The following is a 20,107-nucleotide window of genomic DNA, read 5'->3' on the forward strand; positions in this document are numbered from 1 at the left end:
AGAATTCTGGGCTCCTGTGGTAGGAAGGTGCTCCATCCACCACAGACACACTCTGGTAACCTTGGCGTCACAGCAGCTGACTCAGTCGGGTGGTCAGCTACTACCCAGGCAGAAAGTTGGAATCGGTTCTGCTTTCTTGGGATGTAACTTGGGTTCTCTGATCCCAGCCTTGGGCTCGTGCTGAGGGCAGCTCTTGTGCAAGGAGGTGGGTGAGTGTGAGTGGGCGACTGATGCAAGAATCAGCAGCTAGCGTACTCGGTTGTTCCTTCTGTGACCTCGGGCCAGAGAGACAGGAGAGCTGGTGAGAGGCCCCGCCTCCTGACACCATCACAGTGGGGGACAGGACTTCAACGTATGCCTAGCATTCAACCATATAGCACTGAGCCAGTCCCCACTCCCATTTTTCAGATGGAAAAAGTGAGGCTCAGAAAGTGAGAGGGTCTTATCTAAAGGTAGCAAGAGAGCTGGAACACAGCCTCCATGCACTCCCCCAGCATTTGCTGAGCACCTACTGTGTGCCGGGAGCAGGGGATACCGGGAGAGATGAGCCCTGCCCTCAGGGATGTCAACAGAATGGGGTTCATCTAGCCAGAAGGTTGGCTTTAACATGCACGGGGGCCAATTGCCTCTGGCTCGCAAGCCCCCAGGACAATCCCATCCATCATCCATTCAGCTCAGGAGGTGAACACTGGGCCGTTTGGACCGCACGCTTCTTGTTAAATGCACTTGAGTTAGTGCCAGTCCGGTGCATTCAGCGCACAAGGTCCTGCAGGCGCAGAGGGCGGGCAGCGCTGAGGGGTGCAGTCAGGAAATACTCTGAGAAGGAAGCCTGCATTTGAGCTGGTTCCAGGGATGAATTGGCCTTGAGTGCTGGGAGGAGAAATTGGCCAGAAATAAAAGATATCTCAGCGGGGAGAGCAGCGTGAGCCGAGATTGAGCGACTTGATGAGGAAGGGATGTCTGGGGTGGTGGGCGGGAGCCGGGCGCGGCCGGAGGCAGTCTGGACCCTCTGCCGGGCCTGGCACGTCCCACCCAGTTTTCCGGGTGGTCCAAAGGCAGCCCGTGTCACCGGAGCAGCATCCCATTGTCCCCAGGCCTCGTCCTCTCCACACTCGGTGCTTGAACTTGAACATCTGGACGACGGAGGATTTCAGACAATCTCCAGCTGATGGAGTTGGAAATCCCAGAGGGCGTGCGGGTCCGAGGCTCACTCTCCTGGGTAGCCTGTTCCGTAAACCAGTGTGGAGAAGAGATGATTCCTTGGCTACGGTGGCTTTTTTGACTGAATCCTGGGTCCCCTCTCCTACCCCGCTCAGGACTGGCTGACAGAGGTAGGCACAGAGGTCGGCAGAAAACGAGGAGTTCCTTCCAGGGTTAAAGAGAGTTGATTTAGGGCGGCACCTGGGGCCGGCCTGCGACATGTTTACAAGAGGGAGAGAGCCTGGCGGCTGCCCTGCCCGCTGCTGCTCCAGGCTGGGCGTTAAAGTTTCCACTGGCCTCCCAGCCCGGCGGGGAGGTGGGCTGACTGACGTCAAGTGCGGGCCCTTAGGGAGCGTGTGCGATTTCCAATCTCTTTTACGACAGCCTGAACTCACAGGGGGCCTCTTCAGCTGTCAGGGATGTGGGTCACGAAGAAAAAGGGTCTTCCTCCAGCAAGAATGGAGCGGCCGCCGCCCGGCGGGTAGAAGCAGAAACCCCGCTGCTCCCAGGGACCTGTTGGGAAACCCATTTCTGCGGCGTGCCGGCTGCGGGACCCGGGAAAGGTCGCTTCCCTGCTCTGAGCCTCGGCTGTGACTTGGGGATCACAAAGGGGCTTTCTTCACGGGAGCAGGGTCCGTGTTGTTCACGTGAGATCGTGCGTGGCACAGAATTGGGGCCGGAACCCAACACATGGGGCCCGGAAGCCCTGAGCCAGGAGGGGCTGAGGAATGCCAGGTGTGGATGGTGCCAGCGGCACAGCTTTGCCCAAACCTTGCCCTCTGTCTCCTGTGTTGGCGGAAAGCCTGGCACGGCCGGGGCGGAGGCCTTGGACCGCCAGCCGCGCCTCTCCCGGGGAAAGCGGGCCTGTCTGGCCTAAATGGGCCTTTCTTTGGCTGTTTTTCTCTCCCCTCCCGTGAGAAGCCGCAGACACGAAGGAAATCAGGAGCAGGGCTCTGGGGAAGGGCAGGGCGGCTTCCCGGAGCCTGGCTGGGCGATGCCCTCACCTCCCCATTCCTGAGTCCTGGCGGCCTGGGAGAGGGCACGCCTCAGGTGGGGGCCCTGGGCTGCCCCCTGTCCTGCCGGGTGGCTCCTGGCCCAGGCTGGCTGGCTTCCTTTTTCGTTAAGTGTATTGGAGTGACATGGTTAATAACATTACCCAGGTTCCCAGGCTCTCTGGTCACTCATATTCTGGGTCCTCTCCCAGCTCCGGGGCCTCACATTTCCCAGCGCCCCGGGAAGTCTGCAGCGCCCCGGGAGAGTCCCTCCTTCCAGGAGCCCCCCCCCCCCCCGTGCTGTTCCCCAACCTGAAGGAGCAGGTAGTTTTCACTCGCAAGTCCCGGCTGAGCTCCTGCCCAATCCTGTCACCGTCAAAATGGTCTTCTGGGGCCAGCCGCCCCTCTTGGAGGGATCATGGCAAACTCATTGGAAATGTGGGAGCTGGGGCCAACGGTCCCATTTTACAGCCAAGGAAACTGAGGCCCAGAGAGAGGGCGTGTGCTCACTCACTTTTCTGTCAGCCAGCCTCCCTCTCTGCCTTTGACGTGCGTCCCTCTTCCCCAGATCCCTGCCCCCCCCACCCCCCCCAGCTCCTGTCCTTCTGGGCTCTTCACCGAAAGCCCCAGAGCTGAGGGGCCGGGCCACTTCCCGGGCACGTGACCAGGGCAGCCGCACGGTCTCGGCAGGGCCTGCCCCGGGCTTCACGCTCAGCAGTTACCGTCTCGAGATACTGAACACTTTCTGCACAAGGTGTCTGCGTGTTCACGCTGCACGGGCCCCCACGAAGGATGTGGCTGGTTCGCCGAGCGAGGGGAGTGAACCTCCTGGGAGGGGTCGCACCGGGGCTGGGGTGCTGCGTCCACGCCCTAGTCCTGTCCCTGCTTCTCGTCCACCCGGTAGTCACTACCACCCAGACGTGCCCCCGGCCTCCCGGGGCGCTCCCACTGGGTGGCCGTCCTTCAACAGCAGAAGGCAGCGGCCAGATTCACTCCCATTTTACGGATGAGACCACCAAGGTGCACAGAGACCAAGCCCCCTGCCCGGGGCCCGCAGCTGGCGAGCCTGGCTAAGCCGACTCTGAGCCTGAGCATCCGGGCTGACACCGTGGGGGCCCCGGCAGGCCCCGCTACCGTCTGTGACTAAGGCTCGGCCTTCACACCTGCAAAGAGAGGGGACGAGGGAAGCTGTCCCTGTGCAGAGCCAGGGATGTCTGAGTCCTGACGTGGGTGCTGGCACGGGGCTACCTTCTGAAACGGTAGCCCGGCCTCTCTGAGCCTCGGTTTCCGCGTCTGCCCGATGGGACCATGGCAGCACCTGCCTCCCTCTCTGGACAAGTTCTGAGCACAGGGCCCGGCACAGGTGGGCGGGCAAGGTCAAGGTCGGGTCGTGCGTGTCCGTGCCGGCCTCAGAACGCAATGACAGACAAGCGGGGCGTGAGCGGGGCCCCAGCGGGTGGCTGAGTTCTAGCGGTGCCGCAGGGAACAGGGTGGCACCTGCCGCTGCTGGTGGTGCAAAGACGCAGCATCAGCCACCTGCTCAGGCCCTCGGCCAGCTGTTCTGGAAACCTCCTCAGAGAAAGCCAGCGACGCCGGAACCCGGATGCCTAGACTGGAACGCGTGGTCCCTCCTGCCTGGTACTGTCTAGGACGGTGGCTCCCGGCTCAGGGAGGTTCGGGAAGGCTCGGCGTTCCCCGGGGCGGGCTGGTTGCCAACGAGGAGGCTGGGAGTGGACGCCGTGGCCCACCCAAGGGAAGTATTCAGGACGCTACTTATCGTCTGCATTTTCCTCCTCAGCCTTGGCGGTACTTTCTGTCCCCACCCTCGTTTCCCTTCCTCCTTTCTCTCTTGATTTATGTCCTCCTGGACCCACCAGCCTCTCTGCAGATGTATTCTCCCTCCCTTCTGGACGGAGCCAATAGACAGACAGACCTGCAAGCCGGGACACTGGGCGGCTCCCCTCCCCCTGCTCAGGGGGAACAGCCCCTCCCCCTCACCCCTACACCCCCCCAGAAAGGGGCTGGAAGACAAGGGGTGAAGATGGATGCTGAGGAAGTGTCCGCTGAGGTTGACATGAGGAAGTGACCCCCGCTGCCTGGGGAAGGAGGTGACCGCTTATCCTGTGTGACTTCTGGCAGATGACCCAGGTGATAGAGCAGGGGCTGCTCCCGTTCAGTTTAGCAAAAAAAAAAAAAAAAAAGGTCTCATTGACTTCATGGGTTTTTCTCGAAGTTCTGCTGGTGGGGGGAGGGGTGGGGGAGGAGAGAGAGGGGTGACCTGCTCTGGAAAATAACCAAATACAGGGAGTGTTTTTTTCTGATTATTTTATTTCCGAGCTGTGACTCGAGGGCTCAGGGGACACGGGAGGGGAGGTCCCAGACGGAGGCGCCCCCCCCCTTCACCAGGCACAGGATTCTGCCCACTTTGCTCGCAGCGGCCTTCCTGTGCCTAGTACAGCGCCTGGCACACCGTGGGGATGTGTCAAATTAATGGAATGAAAACAATAGAGTTTCTGACGGCAGAGCTAGGATTCAAACGCGATGTTGTCTGACTCAAGAAGGAGTTCTCTTTAAACATCACAGTCCAGAGGCACGTTTGCTCAAGCTGGACTCTTTGTAGAGGTAGCGTGACCCACCTGCCCCGGATTTGCCTAGAGCAGTGGTTCTCAACCTTCCTAATGCCGCGACCCTTTAATCCAGTTCCTCATGTTGTGGTAACCCCCAATTTCATTGTTACAAATCGAACATAATGAAAGCATAGTGATTCATCACAAAGACAATATGTAATTATATAGGTGTTTTCCGACGGTCTTAGGCGACCCCTGTGAAAGGGTCGTTCGACTCCCAAAGGGGGCGCGACCCACAGGTTGAGAACCGCTGGCCTGGAGCATTCTGGTTTGCGTGTTGAAGGCCCCGCCTCTCGGGACACGCCAAGCGGTGCGCCCTGCGGATGCGAGCCCGTGTCCTCCTCACATCGACCCCAGTTGCAGGTGGAGAGAATGAGTCTGTGGCCTGAGACCGCACGGCAGGCGCAGGGCCCGGCGGCTGGGGACCTGGCTCTGCTGCAGCCGCGTGGGGCTCCGGGGCCACTTGCCCTTATCTGCCCCGCGAGGGTGGCAGAGCTTCCGAGCCTCCAGCCTCTCCAGCAAGCGTTCAGGACCCTGGCATTTCCTCTCGCCTGGAACCAGCTGTTTTTTTTCTGTTGAGGGTGGGGGTGGAGGGTGGAGGGGGGGGCACGACTTTCTCAGCAAGACCCTTCGGGGGTCGAAGTTGGAGCTCTGCCTTGAGAACGGCGACAGTGATGGGGTGGAGGGGAGGGCGCCTGTCCTTCCTCCCCCAGGGCCTGGGAACTGGGTGGGATCTCACATTCCCAACGACCTGGCTGCTGGCAGCAGCACGAACCCTTTCGTCAGCTGCCTGGGCCGGAGCCAGGGCATTCCAAGGGGCCAGAACCTTCGCGGACGCCCAGGGCGCCGGTGCCCGAGGCTGCCTCCTGCGCAGGGTGCAGCTGGGGTGGCTCGGGGCTCCAGGATCTCTCAGGGGTCCACCTGGCCGCACAGGCCCCTGCAACCCTCCCCCCTACTTGCCCCAGAGCCTGGTGTGTGGCAACGGCACTGTCAGAGGTGGGTGAGTCGGGTCACTGAGGGCTCTCTGAGGGGGGATGGTGGATGCAACGCTGCCAGCCCGGTGCACAGGCGGGGTCTGGGGGTGCAGAATGCAGGGCTCTGCATCCAGTGGGGTCCCTGGCGGGCAAGTCATAGAAAGTCAAGGGCAGTCACGGTGATGGAAGAGGTGGTCCCTGGTGTCAGAATAGCCCGGGTTCAAGTGCCACCTCTGCCCCTTCCTAGCCGTGGGATCTCGGGCTAGTGGTTTGGCTTCTTGGTGCCTCAGTTTCCACATCTGCAAAATGGGAATGGAAATACCCACCTTGAAGGTTTGTTCTGAGTAGAGGCACCAGGTACCCTGTCAGCATCCGGTGAGTGGGGAATCAATGTCCTCACCCCAGCCTCTCAGATTCTGTTCCTCTCACCCCAGGGCTGCACCCCAGGACCCTGGGACGGCTGAGGACTTCTGAGGCCCCACAGGGAAGCCTTGCTGGTGAGATGTAGAGAAGAGAGATGTAGGGATGCTACTTGGACGCTTGTCACAGCCATCAGCCCATTTAAGCGGCTGGGTCCATTAGAACACAGGCTCTGGACTCCCTGAGGCCTGCGTTCGAGTCCTGCTCCCACCTGGTGCTGGCTGGTGCTCTGATTAGGTTCCTGTCGGCACCTCATGATCCCCTGCGAAGTGGGGATAAGAGCCATGTCCTCCTGGCATGGTGCGGGGGGGCTTGTCAGGATGTGGGGACCTAAGGAAGCCCCTGTCAGCAGGATCATTTTGTCTTCTGGCCCTTATCACTGTGCTGCCTGTGCTGCCTGTATTTGTGTGGCGTGCGCAGTGAGGCCGGGGGAGCAGAGGAGACTAGAAAAGGGCACCCCAGCAGAGGGACTTGCAAGAACCAAGGCTCAGGCCGGGGACCACTGGGCTCCGGAACCAAAGGGAGTGGGTGGGTTTGGAAGGACGGGAGCTTCGAGGTCCCCCTCCGCGACCCCTCCCTGACCCCAGGCTGGCGCCTCCTGTGGGTCCTGTAGCCCCGACTTGGGGCAGTAACTCCAGGTGGCTGACCTCTCCCTAGCTGGCCCCGGGGAAAGGGGACCAGTGTTCACACACAGGAGCCCTCCCCTCCTCTCTCTGCAGCTCATCTCGAGGGGGAGCCTGGTGTGTGGCCACTGCACTGGGGGGGGGGTGCGAAGGATCGAGTGTAAGCACTTTCTGTATGTCATGTTGTTTAATCCCAGAACCACCTTCCATGTAACAACTACTCCCATTCCCCCCACTTTCCAGGTGAGGAAACTGAGGCACGGGGTGGCGGAAGGATACTCCCTGGGCCCCTTAGCTGCCTGGGATTAAACCCAGGCAGCCTGGCTCCTGAGCTGGTTCTCAGCTCCATTTAGCAAAGGCTTCGCACCCACCAAGATTCAGCTCAAATGTCACCTCCTCCAAGAAGCTCTCCTGATTTCCCCAGCCACCCATCTCTTTGCTTTGTCTAGAGCCAGGGCCACAAACTCAGCCATTGAAAGGGCCAGGCAGGAGACAAAAATGACCAAAGTAGGGACACTATTCACTCGCACAAAGAAATACATGTTCCCCCATTATGGTGCCTGGCAGCTGACTCCTTGCCCCACTGGGAGCGTGGAGACGGGGCCATCTCACTCCCCCAGCATTTAGCAAAGAGGTGTGGCACTTACTAGTAGAAGGGACCCACCGCTGTTTTTTAAGTGGATGTTGGAATGCACCGACCCATGCGGCTTCCTGAACTTGCCAAACCTGCTCCTCAGGGCCTTTGCACGTGCAGTTCCCACTACCTGGAGTGCTCAGGCCTTTCTGAGCACTTGACCTCAAATAGCATCCCCTCCGGCACCTCTATGCCCTGCTTCTCTTTATATTTTATCTGTAGCCCATATCATCCCCCGCCGTTAGATTCGTTTTATATTTCAGCATTCCCATAGTGCTTTGATGGACCAGGCATGCTTCAAAACTTTGCCAGTGCAAACTCGTTTAATCCTCGCAGCAGCCCTGTGAGGGAAGAGCTAGGATCACCCCTATTTGTCAGCGGAGGGAACCGAGGCACAGAGAGGCACGGTGACTTGCCTAAGGTCACACAGCTGGTGAGGGGCAGAGCAGGGATTCAATCCAGATGGTCTGGATCCGGATGTGTTTGCTTTGCCTGGGAGAGGTTTATGTTTGTTACCTGTTCCTCCCCCTCCAGAAGGCCAGCCCCTCCAGGGAGAGACATGTCCCCTTGTTCCCTGCTGTGTCCCCAGGGTCCAGCTCTGGGCTTGGTGCATTATAGGCGCTTAATAAACATTTCTTAGAAGGAGGGAGGAAGGGAGACAGGAGGAGCAGAGAACTGGAGGGAAGCGTCCTTGGCTTTCGAGCTTTCCGCCGCTGAATGTCAAGGCCATCTTATTGGAAGCTTCTCCTCTTCTTGGAGGGTTTGAGTCAGCCTGAGAGGGGCCCTGTCCCTCCCTCCCCATCCCTCCCTCGCCCTCCAATGGGGCCTCTGTTTTCTGACCTCTCCCAGGCAAAGGTGCCAAACCGCGCTCCTCGATCCCTGGGCCCATGCTGAGCACACTTCCTCCCCTGACAGGGCCTCGGAGTTAGAATGTTTGGGGCTGGAGATAGGAAGCTTCCAGAACAAGACGGCCCGGAGTGAGCGGGGCTGCTGGGCAGCCAGTGAGGGGCCTGGGAGGGGCTGCCCTGGGCCAGATGTGCTCAGGCCTCAGTGCTGCTCGGGGCATGAGCCGAGGGGACAGGAGAAGGCTGGGAAGGGGTCCTGAGGCTGCAGCCTCCAGGGGTCTCCAGTTTAGCCAACATCCCTGGCATCCGGCCCCGCTCTGAGCAGTTCCGGGGGAGCCCGGTGCCCTGCCGAGTCCTCCTTGGACCCTAGCATAGTGGACGCCACCGAGGGAGCAGCGGGAACATATTACCTAGTTTCTCCTTTCCTGACAGTAATAAGTAATGGAGACTGTGACAGGCACGAGGCCACGCACGTCACCAGCCTTGTTTTCTTGAGTCCTCACAACTCTTGGAGATACAGGCTCCAGAGAAGGCGTGTGAGGCTCAGAGAGGTGAAGTAACCCGTGAGAGGTCACACAGCCTGATGGGCTGGAGCTGGGAGGAAAACTTAGCTCTAAGTGATACCGAACATGATTCCGGGGAAAACCAGGAGAGGAGTCTGAAGCCCAGACTGGAGCTCCTGATTCTACGACTGAAAAGGGCACCGGGCCCAGAGCAGGTCTGCCTGGGCTGGCCCGTAGCGTGTGGGTTTTGACTTCCTGCAGGAAAGAGTTCACAATCCGAGTCCAGGTGATGGGAGAGGACAGTTTAATAAGCTGGGGAGGGTGCAACAGGGAGGGCAGAGGCGGGCTGCTCTGGCTCCCTGGGAAGTCAGAGCAAAGGGGGCAGGTTCAGGGATGAGCCTGGGACGAGCTGCCGCTGCCCACGGCTCCCCTGGTTGCAAGTCCCGTGAGGACCCTTTGAGATTAGGAGATGCGGGTCTGAGAGGGAAGAAGGGGGGAAGGGAAAGGCGTGGGCCTGCTCCCGGGAGGAAGAGCATGTGCTGGGTCTTCTGTTTTGAGGATTTTTAAAGGCTGGGAGTTTAAGGGGGGGTGGGGGTCCTCATAGAATATTCATCAGCTTATCCAGATGTGTCCTTTCAAGGGTCGTCATCTCCACTGATTGGTCAGCGCCAGGGCAGGGGGAAAGCAGCTGGTCCTGGCGTCTCCCTCCTTGTTTTGCTGCTTTTCTGGTCTTGGAGCTGAAATCCAGCTGAGGCCTGGATGTGCTCTCTAGGGGGATGACCTTCCGCATCTGGCTGTAAATGGTTCAAGCGATTTGTTCAGCTGTCTCCGTTTCTTCCGTCCAGTTGCCAAGGAATTTTCCTAGCTTCTTACTATCCTGCTTCAATCCTGCTCACTACTCACTTGCTGGGACACTTTGGGAAAAGATCACCAAACGTGTCTGAATGAGTTTGCTCATCTGTGAAATGGGAATAAGGGGGCAGTGACATTGTTTGAGAGCCTCCAGGGGGCGGGCTTTCCTTCATCCCTTTCCTTCATCTTCACCGTACACAGGGGCCATCGCTAAGTCCCAGCAAGGCTGTTCCTTTTCATGCTTTCATGCCCCGGGCCAACAGAGTGAGGCACTGGCTTGATTTCAACCGAGGGGCTTGAATCAAGTTGAAAAATGCTTTGCAGAGGCTCTTGCAGAGGATGTGGGGGTGCCGGGAAGGGAGACGGGGCTGAGCTGAGGTGGAGGAGCTGTAGCCACGGCTTCCTCATCCGGCCAGGGCAGCGTGTGGTCTGGGAGGAGGCAGCTGAGTGGGACCGCAGGCTGCGGCCTGGCTCCCAAGCCTCTTTGGCATCCAGATACCCTCCAGACTCATCTCTGAGCTCCGATGATTTCCAGGAACACAGATCTTTGCTTTGGTTTAGAACCTGCGAACTAGACTCAACCTGGTTTCCTCCCCCCCCCCCCCCCACCCCCGCCACCGTGGGAGAGAAACGCTGCCTGTGCTCACAGATACGTCGCCGTCTGATTTTTTCTATAAAGACTTCTGCTGGGCACCTACTGTGCGCTGGGTACTGTGTCCATAGCATTGTTTCACGACACGCTCACGCTAACTCTAAGAGGGAGAAATGGGATCAGCCCCATGTTACAGACGAGCACACTGAGGCTTGGAGAAGAGAGGTAGTTGGTCCACGTTCACTGAACTAGGAAGGGCCCTTGAACCTGGACTCCCAAGAGTGGGCCCCTCTGGCCACTAGGTAGCTTGGAGTGGGGAAAAGTCTGAAACCACCTTGTCACAACAGCTGGCATCGTGGTGGAGAGACTTTTAACTTTAACTTAACCTTGTATCTCCAGCCCGGAGATCTTAGATCTGCAAGGGGTCCCGAGAGAACTTTTCCTCCAAGACCTCTTGATTTACTGAGAGGAAGGCTTTATTATTGTCATTTTATAGGCGACTTCACTACAGCTCAGAGAGGTCAAGCAACTTGCCCAAGGTCACACAGCATGGCACTGAGCCATGATGTCTTTATGTTGGCCCATTCAACCAGCATTTTTTTTTTTTTAAAGCTGAAAGGGGGCCTTTGAGACCATCAAATCCAACCTCCCTGTCTTACAGATGGGGAAATTGAGGCCACAAAGAGCCAGCGATGTATCTAAGAACATTTGCCAAGTAGAGCCTGCAAAGCGTAAAAGAGCACTCGGTTCTTAATCTGTATTCAAATCTCACCTTTGCCTCTTGGTAGCCACACGACCTTGGGTAAGACTCTTAACCTTGTGGGCCTCAGCTTCCCCATATCTATAACGGGCAATCGTAACCACCACCCCACAGGGTTGTGTGGGGTGACTTACAGAAAGTGCGCCTCGGCACCTTGGCACACAGAGTAGGTGCTCAACAGGATACTGCTGTTTTGGTGGCTACTATTAATATTCGTTAACCCTGACGCTGGGATCCCAAGCTCCTTACCAAGATGCCTGGCTGGGTCTCGTGTACCGACCGGGGCCCTGGGGTCAGTTTCAGGGGCCTGGTGAGGTTCTCATTCATCTGACAGAGCAAGAGAGAAGGAAGGAGGGAGGGAGCCAAGCCCAGGGGTGGAAGGGAAGGGCCCCAGAAGCAGACAAGCCGTGTTCTTAGCTTCCTTGCTCCTCTCCCCCAGCAGGTGGGGGCCCTGCTGATGGGGATAGCGGCTGTGGCTGCCACCTCCCGGGGGTCTCCAGGTGCCAGGGGGAGAAGCCATGCTTTGGGGTCCTATCTGCTGCAGCCTGGGCCTCAGGGCTGAGGGTGGGCTGTGCGGGCCTGGATTGAGGGGGGCAGGGTTCAAGAACTGACCTCTCAGGGGGCACCCGTGTTACCCACCAGGGGACCTGGCCTAGAACGGGTCTGCCTCGGGCCAGCTGGTCCTGGGTAGGTCCTTGGCTTCGTGTGGGACACAGTTCACAACCCGAGTCCAGGTGACTGGGAGGGTGCATTCACTAAAGCTGGGGACAGTGAGACAAGGGAGGGCCTAGGGTAGAGGAAGCAACGGAGAGCCTCGGTGGGGCTCACTGGGAAGTCAGAGCAAAGGGGGCCGTGCGGACAGGTCAGGGGGTCAGCCCGGGACGAGCTGCCGCTGCCCATCGCTCCCCTGGTTGCAAGTCTCTGGGGTCCCCCGGAGTCTAGGGAGTGCACGTGCGGGGGAAGGGAAAGGCCCGGGCATGTGGGTCATTTGTCTGGAGGGCGTTATCTCTCCCCTGCAGGCAGGAATCCTAGGGGAGACAGCAGGGGAGGGTTTCAGCAGAATATCTGTCAGCTTGCCCAGACGTCTTCTTTCAGGGCCATGGTCTCTACTGATTGGCAGCTGGTGGGAGTGTCCGTCACCCACCTGGTGCAGCTGCTTTTGGGGGCCCCAGGGGCCGGGGGCTGAACCACAACAGAGGCCTGCAGGGACGTTATCTCTAGGGCAGTGGCCTTCTGCATCGCCTGTAAACTTCTCTGTCGGTTCGGCTACCTCAGTGTCCTCATCCCACTTGCGCAGGCACTTTCCTAGCTTCTTACTATCCGCCTGACCACAAACCCTCAGAGTCCGGGCTCCAGGCCCGCGCCGGGAGCAGGACACCCGGCGCATCCCATGGGCTGGTTGCTGGCCGGGGGAGACGGTGACCACCACGGGCCGCCGCCCCTGACCACATCCCGAGCTGCTCTCGAGATCCACCCTCCCCCCCCCCCCCCCCCCCCCCCCCCCCGCACACTGCCTCGAAGACACACCACGCTCTCACTCTCGGCTGGGGATTATTTGCGTGAGTGGATGCCTCCGGGGGATTATGCAAATGGGGGACTAGGCCTCCCAGGCCTGTGGGATGTAAGAAAGAGAGAACATTTGTTGCCAGGCTACCTCCAGGCGCAGGCCCTCTGCCCCATGGCTCGGATGCAAGCGGAGTGGCCGAGAGAACACAGGGTTCGCGGGACTCATCGCTGGGGGCCGAGGGGCTTTCTGGCCTGGGAAGAGAGACCTCTATCCAAACATTCGTGCTGGGGCCTTTTGTGGCTGGGAATGGCGGCCGGGTCTGGGATAAAATAGGGTTTTCAAAGAGGCGTTGGCACTCCCCCTGGGCGCGGGGTGGGGGCCTTAGCTTAGTCCTAGGGTAGGCAGGGGCCGGACTGCTTGGGCCTTGGGGGTTTGGGTAAGGAATTGGTGTTATTCTAAGGGTATGAGGAGCAGCCGAGAACTTTACTTTTTAAAAAATATATTTCTATTGATTTCAGAGAGGAAGGGAGAGAGAGATAGAAACATCAACGATGGGCGAGAATCATCCATCGGCTGCCTCCCCCACGCCCCACACCGGAGATCGAGCCCGCAACCCCTGCGTGCACCCCATCTCAACCAGCAGGAAGTGGGCAGCCCGTGAGGCAGCCAGCGCCTTCCACCCGCGGCGGTGACTCAGCGTGAGCTCCCGGTGTGGGCGTGGGACCAGGGAGGAAACGCTCCCAACACAGAGCTAATTCTGTCCGGGGCTGGCGGCCAGGCGCACCGCTGGAACAGCAGCTGGCGCTGTGTGGTTTCGGGGTCTCGGGGTCCCTCAGAGCTGGAGATCCGGGGACTGGAGCCCTGAGGGGTTTCCTGGAGCCACCGGGGGGTGGGGGCTGGGAGGCCCCTTTTCTCTGCCCTGAAGGGTGAGACATGGGGATGGACGAGGTGGGAACCGGCAGGCAGCAAAGGCATCCGGACCCACAGGCAGTGGCCCGGCCTGGGGGACACGGGGACATTGCTGGGGAGAGACAGACTGTTGTGACCGGGACAGTGGTGTCTGGAAGGCCCGGAATGTCTCCGCCGCTGGCTGAGGCTGTGCTATTGGACGAGTAGGAGTAGCGACGGGGTCAGGGAGTCTGATTTACATCCTGAGCAGATGCTAAGGGCTGGGTGAGCCTGGCTGGTCACCCCGCCTCTCTGAGCGAGCTCCCACTCCACCTGTGCACGGAGGATGCGCAGTGCAGAGGCCTCCGGGGTGGCAGGTGCCAGGCAGAGTTCCAGGCTCTGGGGATGCACCCGCCACAGCCTGGACAGCCCAGGGTCCTCCTCTGAGTGCCCTAGGGAGGTTCACGCGCTCTCGTGACCTCAGTTTCCCCGGCTCCAAAATGGGTGCCCTCCGAGGGGCCTCTCAGCCCCTCAAAGCCTTTCAGAGGCCAAGACACACAGAGCGGGATGTCCGCGCTGTCAGGGTGGGCTGGGGGTGGGGAACAAGGGAACCGGAGCCAGGCCACACACTGGGGAAGAGCCTCCCGTTTCCCCGAAGGTTCCCACGCCCACGGCTGGCCGATGAGGCGCCTGCTGGCCCGGGGCCGCCACCAGGGGAAGTTAGTGCCATATGCCCAGAGAGCAGCAGGGGAGGGCCAGTGAGTGGCTGCGGGCAGCTTGGGCGGCTGGGCACACAGGTACTCACCTGTGGGCAGGTGAGGAGCTGCTGAGCCTCTCAGAGGGGAGGGTGGGGAGGAAAGGGACAGGATGACAGAGAGAGAAGACAGACAGGGAGACGAGAGAGAGAGAGAGAGAGAGAGAGAGAGAGAGAGAGAGAGAGAGAGAGAGAGAGAGAGGCAGAGAGAGGGAGAGGCAGAGAGAACTAGACATGTGCAGAGGGAGGCAGGCATGGAGATTGGAAAGAGAAGCAGAGACAAGAGACAGAGGGAGAGACATGGGACAGACAGACACGGACAGACAGCTGTGGTCAGGAGGGTGCCTTTGCAGACTCAGGGTGCCTGTCTGGCTAAAGGGCCTGGGCAGTGACGCAGAGAGGAAGCCGCGGGCACGTCTCTGCCGCCCAGAAGCTTCTCAGCCCTGCGTCCCAGGAGCTTGTGGGCCCCAGGCATGCGGGCAGCAGCTGGAGGAGGGGGGGCCCTGGAGTCACAAGGACCTGGGTTCAAGTCCCCGCTAACTAGGTGAGTGACCTTGGGCGAGTGACCCCTTCCCCCTTGGTAGATTGGTACTGATGCCAGCAACCTTTCAGGAGTAGGAGGAGGCCCCGGTGGTCACCCGCTAGGGCCAAGGAGCAGTGGGCTGGGCACGTCCGTGAAGGATGGACGAGTGAGTGAGCTTCGCTCCCGCAGCACCCTCCCCAGAGCTTCTGGGATCAAGACACATGCCCATTCGGGCCACTGACTAGACGCAGAGGGGCTTGAGGGCAAATCCCAGGGAACTCGGAGCCTCGCGCCCAGAACCCTTCCAGAATGACCTTCTGGAAGCTCCTGGGAGGTTCCAGGGGGCAAAGACCAGAGGATTCTGGAACGTTCCGAGGAGTCAAACAGCAGACAAGGACAGAGTGTGGGTTTGGCCGCTCAGCAGGTTCTGAGCTTCCTCTTCTGTTCAGAACGACCAATAGGCTCTGCCTGGCTTCCGCGAGCCAGCTGTGTGACCTTGGGCCCCTCATGACCCTCTCTGGGCCTCAGTTTCCTCGTCTGTAACAATGCTCAGAACGGCGCCTGGAGTGCAGACAGGGTTGTTTCACAAAAGTTAAGCAGAGAACATCTGTCTCAGGTTTTTGCTCTCGGTGGTGGGAGGACCAGATGTGACCTTGAGCCCCGGTCCCTCCCTCCCCCAGGGTCTGGGCAGTGTGGGACCATCTGCAGCGGGACCTTCCGCCTGGTGACCATCTGGTCCCTGGCAGGGGCTAGGCTCGCCAAAGAGGTGCCAGGGCCTGGGCCACTGCCTAGCCGCCTCCAACTGGGCCGATGCCGTGACTTCCTTGGCTCCTCCAAGTTCATTCGCTGCCCGACGGGAGGAGGTTGTGAGGGTGGGGCCCTGGGCCTGCCCAGTGTGGCTTCATCCGGGATTCAGTGACCCAGGCGCTGCCCAAACAGAATCCCCAGGCAGGGGTCTGGGGTGTCCGCTTGTTTGCTGTGGGTTTTTGTGGACCCCGGGAGGGGCGGGAGGGCCGACATGATGGCACCCCTCTGTCCATCTCCACCTGCGTCGCCACTGGCCTCCGGAAGCCCCGCGCTGACTGGTCTTACTTTCTTTACTGCATTGATTTCCTTTCAGCCCCGCTTTCTACTCCTCCCCCTCCCATTTCCGCTCCCACAGAACCATTCTAATTGGTTCAATGTGTATCCTAATTGGTTCAGTGTGTATCTTGTGATTCCACCGTGTTCTTGCAAAAAAACAAAAACAAACAAAAAAAACCCACACACACAAAATTGTGCGTGTGGCTGCTTTTGCAAGCATGTTTCCAATGGACTCAGTGCTGGGAGGGGAGGTGGCTTCAGGATGCTCACATTGCGCTTTGCTGCTTGCGCCCTAGATAATCTGCCTCTTCCAACAGCTGCGCAGCATTCACCCGTCCCCTCTCTTCCAGCCCTGGAGGGCAATCGGGTGGTAGGTACGCGGGACTGCTCTGTACTACTTTTGCAACTTCTTGTGAGTCTGTACTTATTTCCAAGTAAAGTTATAAAAAAGAGAGTTACAAAAAGAGAGGAATCTAGAGATTGTCTCCCTCCCAGTCCTGATTCCAGAAGCTCATCTTTTTCACTTTAGCTCATCCTCCCAGCAGCCCTGAGAAGTAGGTGGGGCACATACTATTATTCCCATTTTATAGATTGCGCAACTGAGGCCCAGAGAGGGGGAGCGACTTGCTCAGGTGTCACAGCAGATCTCCTGCCTTCTGTATCAAATGGTCCCTGGCATCCTCTCCCAGGGACCTATGGGAACTGTCCAAGGAAAGGACCGGCACGGCTGGCCAACCTCCTGCATCCCTCCCCGGCTCCGATCGTGCACTGGTGGGGTCCCTCAGCCTGGCCTGCGCCCTCTCGCAATCTGGGACCCCTCGGGGGATGTCGGAGAGTCGGCTTCAGCCAGATCCTGCAGGCTAGGCCGAGGGATCCCACTGGTGCACAAACCACTAGTTTATTATAAGGAACTAAAACCAATATCAAGTATAATAGATGTAGACACAAGGACCAACCCAAACCAATGCAAAAACCTGCCGACCAGCGGGGTCAATGGAATTGCTGCTTTTGACCTGCAAATGTGAGTCAGAGCTTCCTTGTGGCCACGTCAAAAAGGGAAATGTGATCCGTGGTAGGACCTGGATTTTCAAGAATGAGGAAGCAGCCCAGTTCCGCAGGGGAAGCAATGGTGTTCCCTACCCTGAATTCTCAAGGGCACTTCTCACTGGGAAGGGGGCTTGATAAGGGCACCCCAAAAGGGCAGGGGGCATTTCCATCGACCAGGACCTACATCGCAGGTGTGATTTTCACGGAGCCTTTAAGGAAAGGTGAGGTGGCTCGGGGAAGGCAGCTCCGTGGAGGATGAAGAGTGTGAGGAAGGTCTGGGCTCTCAGAGTTCCAGGCTGAGGCTTATAGGACTCAGAGAGGTGGGGTTGAGGACCCCCTAGCCATCAGGGAAACAAAGGAAGCATGAGACTTGGAAGCAGCGTTCTGGAGTCAGATTTCCCAGCTGTGTGGCCTCGGGCAAGTTGCTTCACCTCTCTGAACCTCAGTTCTCTTCCCTGCAAACTGATATCCTTGCAGGGCGGTTGGCAGCATTGCATGGAGTCTTGCATTGCAGTGTTTGGCATATGGTGAATACTCAAATACGTGTTACCTATGTGTGTACATATGTTATGTATATATAGTTATAGATACTTTTTTCATGAGCTTCCTGGTTGTGAGGGTTTAAGAAATACAAATAACTAGAATTTTATAGCTCTTTACAATTTACAGTTGGCAAAGGATTCATTCTCATGTCACATGACTCTCCTGACAACATGAGGGAGGGGTTCTTACCCCCTTTGGAGAGATGAGGAGACTGGAGCTTAGAGAAGCAAAATCCTTGCCTGTGTTGCCCTTGACCTGCCCTTGAACCCAGAGCTGGGAGACTAGTGGGCAGGATGCATTGGTCCTCCCACCTTCCCAGGCTAAGGCCATTTTAGGAGGGAGTTAAGAGTGGAAGCCTAAGAAATAATCATCATCATGATAATAATAATAAAAAGAACAGTAATAAAAACAATAACAACATAGTGACCCAGTAACAATACTACTCTAAGTTACTTTGCATGTGACATTTAAGCCTCTCAACCATTCCCAATGATTGTGATCGTGCCCATTTTATGGATAAGACAACTGAGGTGCAGAGAAGGTAAACTGACTTGTTCAAGATCATAGGAAGTTCATACAGACTGAGGATTTGGATGTGAGGCAGCCCAGAACCGGTGTCCTTGACCATTCAACCCAGAACTACATGGTCTGGGGACAGAAATGAGCTCAGGATGGGAGGGATGTCTGTGGGGACAGAATAGAGGCCAACTGCAAACGTGTGACTGGGGTCCCTGTCCAGGGAGAGCCGAGGGACTGGGGTGTGTGTGTGGGGGGGGGGCAGGGGAGGACACATACCAACTGGGGACACTGACTCACTCAGCTCTCAGGAGGAGGGGTGAGGGGTGAGCGGGCAGACATGCCCAGAAGATGTCAGCGCCACCCTGTGCTGGCCCAGCCTGGCCCCCATTCAAAGATGGAAAGAGGTGGCCCCTGACCCTGAGCTGCTCCCAGCCCAGCCGGAGAGCCAGACGTGACGTCATCTGTGTCCCCAGAGCGTCTCTGCAGACACCACAGCGCCAAGTGCTCGGTCCTGAGTCCCCGTTCCTTTCCACCCTCCTCCAGGGGCTCAGACACCCCCCTCCCCGACTGCCAGAAAGGGGGGCATGCTGGGAGGTGGGGCCCACCCTCCTCCCTCCTTCTATCATCTTTCTTGTGGATGTTGTTGTTACTCCTCAGCAGAGGATATTTTTCCATTGATTATAGAGAGTGCGGAAGGGAGGGGGAGCGACACAGAGAGAGAAACAGCGATGTGAGAGAGACACATCGATTGGTTGCCTCCCACAGAAGCCCTGTCCAGGGCCGGGGATCGAGCCTGCAACGGAGGTACGTGCCCTGGACCAGAATCGAACCCGGGACACTTCAGATTTGTAAGCCGACACCCTATCCACGGAGCCAAACCGGCTAGGGCTCCTTCTGTCATCTTAAAATTGTCCTTAAAGCTCAGCTAATGGGTTAAAACGTGAGCCTCCTGGGCCTGAGGAAGCTTCTGACTCCCAGGCCCGGGAGCACCCCTTCCCGGCCTGGGAGCACTTCTTCTGCCTGGTGTCTTGCAACCGACTATGAGCTCCGTGGAGACCCCTCCTTCATCTTTCCCAGCTTCCTGCCTGGAGCGTGGATGTGATGACTGGAGCTCAGGCAGCCTTCCTGCTAGAAGAGGCATTTCCTTGTCCCTGGGGCCTGCACAGCCGGGCACAGGGATGTGGACACTCAGTCATCACATCACGATTTGAGGGGAGCATGGAGCAATGGGAAGAGCCCGGGTTCTGTGGACGGGGCTCCAATCCCGGCTCTGCCACCTCCTGCCTGGGGGCCTGGGGACCCGTTACTGGGCACCCCTGGAATTTGCTCCCAGCCTGCGGAGTGGGTCCGCAGCTCCAATTCAGAGTCCCTGGAGCCCAGAGTCCTCAATGGAATTTTACAAGTAGCTCTTGTGTAATAAAATCAGATGACGGCTCTTATGCAATAAAATATAACCGCAAGTCCATGAAGGAGTGGCGATGAATTTGGATGGAGGGAAGCTGGGGTGATGGGTCATGAAGCACCGACTGGCCGTCTCGCCAGGCTCAGACATCTACCCGCTTGGAGCCCGTTTGTCGAGATGGGAGGAGCTTTGGTGGTGGGAAGTGCAGGGGTTCCAGGGCGTCAGGGTCCTGGGTTCCAATTCCAGCTCAGCTGCTCGTCAGCTGGGTCACCTCAGGCACGTCCCTGCTTCCTCTTCCGTGAATCGGGAGTGACGACAAGAGGTCCTTTCTCAGAGCGCACCAGCGTGGTGGCTCTGAGACCGGGACCCAGCAGCTGCCTCCTGTTCTCCCTGCAGGTGTTTCCAGCTGTGCACGGAGACTGACCGGCTGAGGACCCACCCCGGAGAGCTTTGGACACCTTAACAGTGAACGGTGAGCCACTCTTGGGGTCTGAGCGCGTATCCCCAAAGGGCGCCAGTCGGGTCCCCTGACCAGGTGGGAGCACCACATAGCTGTCCCCTGGGTCTTGGGAACATGGTTGGGACCGAGTTCATGGCCCTGTGCACCTCTCCTTATGGCATTTAGCGTTGTTCCTCCCACTTTTTCCATGATCATGGAATTGTGGGTGAATGTTTGATTCCTCCGCTGGACTGTAAGGTGAGGGAGGGTTCCAGAGAGGCAGCAAAACACGGCTGTCCAGAGGATGGATTCTGAAGTTGGGTTAACTCTCAGCTGAATGACCTGGGACGGATCACTTAAGTGCTCGGTGCCTCAGTTGC

The 20,107-nt window shown here is 58.4% G+C and overlaps 1 protein-coding gene across 5 annotated transcripts in view; it reads left to right on the forward strand.

Annotated features, from left to right (window-relative positions):
- CMKLR1 (chemerin chemokine-like receptor 1) overlaps positions 1-20,107 on the forward strand; it is a 29,950-nt gene that overhangs the window by 6,698 nt on the left and 3,145 nt on the right. For 2 of the 5 annotated variants that reach the window (XM_059677202.1, XM_059677203.1), the window contains exon 2: positions 19,685-19,760. The gene's annotated coding sequence lies outside the window, so the exon portion shown is untranslated. Of the gene's footprint in view, positions 1-968; positions 1,332-6,224; positions 6,313-14,090; positions 14,215-19,684; positions 19,761-20,107 lie in introns of those variants that run through there. The other 3 variants (XM_059677207.1, XM_059677206.1, XM_059677204.1) reach the window with 3 other exon arrangements.

The sequence above is a fragment of the Myotis daubentonii genome, chromosome 19 (assembly GCF_963259705.1).
Source record: "Myotis daubentonii chromosome 19, mMyoDau2.1, whole genome shotgun sequence".
NCBI classification, from domain to species: Eukaryota; Metazoa; Chordata; class Mammalia; order Chiroptera; family Vespertilionidae; genus Myotis; species Myotis daubentonii.